We start from the raw sequence: 2,467 nt of genomic DNA, 5'->3' as shown, positions 1-2,467 counted from the left end.
ATTTTCCTGTTGAATGAATGTCTCAGCTATCAGGCCTTTAAAAATAAACAAACAGCAATAAAATGGTAATACATTCTCTAACCAATAGCGATTTAATACCAACCCACCACAGAATATTTGATATTGTGCTGGAATAAGTCAGTAAAAACAAATTAGCAGACTTCAGCATTTAAATATCACTAACATTTTACTTTTAAGATTTTTTTTAAACATGCTAGAACTTTTTAGTACAAGTTTTATTACGATGTAATGCAAATAACCTCCAATTCACCTATTTATATTCTACAATTCAATGGTTTTTACTATGTTTGCAGTTATGCAACCATGACAATACACATTAGAAAATTTTCATCATTTCAAAAAGATAATCTAGAATTTTAAGCCTCAAGTTTTGTATCATAAATAAAATAATTTGAATACAATAATATGAAAACCAGCTACTATGTAAATGCCTACTCTGGGGGCGCCTGGGTGGCTCAGTTGGTTAAGCGTCCGACTTCGGCTCAGGTCATGATCTCACGGTTGGTGGGTTCGAGCCCCGCGTCGGGCTCTGTGCTGACAGCTCAGAGCCTGGAGCTGCTTCAGATTCTGTGTCTCCCTCTCTCTCTGACCCTCCCCTGCTCATGCTGCTTCTCTCTCTCTCTCTCTGTCAGAAAAAAAAAAAAGCCTACTCTGATCTAGATACTAGACGTATTTCTATCACATTACCTTTATTTAATAAACTTCTCTAATGTTCCTATTCTTTTTTTAAAAAAACAGTGATTCATTTTTGAAAGACAGAGCATGAGCGAGAGCATGAGTGGGGGAGGGGCAGAAAGAGGGAGACACAGAACCCAAAACAGGCTCTAGGCTCTGAGCTGTCAGCACAGAGCCTAGTGCGGGGCTGGAACTCTACAACCGTGAGATCAAACCTGAGCCGAAGTCAGCTGCTTAACTGACTGAGCCACGCAGGCGCCCCCGTTCCTGGCTACGCTTAAGTTTCCATTTGTTTTCACGAAAAAAAAAAGTTTCCTATGACAAGTCTCATTTTGTTTCAGGTTATCTCTATAAAGCACTTCAAGGTAAAACATACTTTTTCCATGAGAAGAAATACTTACTAAGACCTATATATTGTTATTTAGTTTCCTTTTTCCAAAATTACTTGGCTTTAAAATTTCTATTTGGGACATTTTTGTAGTTGATAATTCACAGGGCATGCCTCTGAAGTTTAATGTATTAGAGAAATCTGGAAGGTTAAAGTAGCCGATTTAAACTTAACTTTTCAACTGTGCACACATACAGGAAGGTAACTGACTCTAATACTCCCGACTTTAAACATCAGCTATTTTCTCCCTTTAAGATGAAAAACAATCACGTATCAGTCCAGGAATCTGGAGTATAAGCAGCCTTAAGGGTGATCTCAGCAAATGGATGTCCTTGTGGTACGCCAACGAACTGCTGGCCCTTCCGGCTCCCACACGGCAAGAACCAGAGCGTTTGGAATTTTCATCCTAGGAAAGCACTTGGTTCTTTCAAATTTGGAAATACTCTTAGAGACATTAAGAGAAGCCAATCCACACAAGGTGCTAATGACTTAAACAACATGATTTCTGACATCGTTAAAAATAAAAAAATATTGGGTGGCTCAGTCAGTTAAGTGTCCAACTTCAGCTTGAATCTCGTGATTCAGGGGTTTGAGTCCTACGTCAGGCTCTGTGCTGACATCTCAGAGCCTGGAGCCTACTTTGGATTCTGTGTCTCCCTCTCTTTCTGCCCCTCCTCCACTCACGCTCTGTCTCAAAATAAATAAATGTTAAAAAAAAATATTTCTTCTGCTTTTCTGCTCTATCTCCTATCTTTCGTGTTGACTGTTATTAAAAGTTTTCTTTAAAAAGTATGAAGTTTCAAGGCAAAGACAACCTACTTCACGATTTTGCCTAAAATTCACTTCCTCTGAAGCATTTTAATAAAGGGTATCAAAAGTGAATGAGGCAAAACATGAAGCAAAGAATTAATTACGGCTCCGGCCCAGAAGTACAGTTGTACATATTTTAAAATGCTTATTTTATTCATTACTGAGAGAGAGAAAGAGACAGAGAGAGAATCCCAAGCAGCCTCAGTGCGGTCAGCACAGAGCCCTACACGGGGCTTGAACCCATGAACTGAGATCACGACCTGAGCTAAAATCAAGAGCCTGACACTTAACGGACGGGACCAATTCACCCAGGCGCCATCTCGGTGGTGCATATTTTTAAAAAGTTCTGACAGACATAGGCGGAAGTTTGCGATTTGCTAGTTTTATTGCTAAAACATATTTCCCACTAAAACGACTGTCGTCCTTCCTTCAAACGTCTCCCGGCAGACGGGGCGCCCGGGGCGCTCGGCCAGCGCGGCGTCTGCCTCTTGGTTCCCACTCGGGCCACGACCTCAGGCTCCGGGGTCCCAGGTCCGCAGGGGGCTCTGCTGCCGGCCGTGGGCTTCAGGCCCT

General features: G+C 41.5%; 1 protein-coding gene across 1 annotated transcript in view; it reads right to left on the bottom strand.

The window, feature by feature from the left end:
- Nucleotides 1-2,467, bottom strand: part of CNDP2 (carnosine dipeptidase 2) — a 560,556-nt gene that overhangs the window by 145,810 nt on the left and 412,279 nt on the right. The gene's annotated exons all lie outside the window — the stretch shown is intronic.

The sequence above is a fragment of the Crocuta crocuta genome, unplaced genomic scaffold, assembly GCF_008692635.1.
Source record: "Crocuta crocuta isolate KB4526 unplaced genomic scaffold, BGI_CrCroc_1.0 scaffold101, whole genome shotgun sequence".
Lineage (NCBI taxonomy): Eukaryota > Metazoa > Chordata > Mammalia > Carnivora > Hyaenidae > Crocuta > Crocuta crocuta.
The sequence above is the reverse complement of the archived record's forward strand: the minus strand, read 5'-3'. Positions and strand labels throughout refer to the sequence as shown.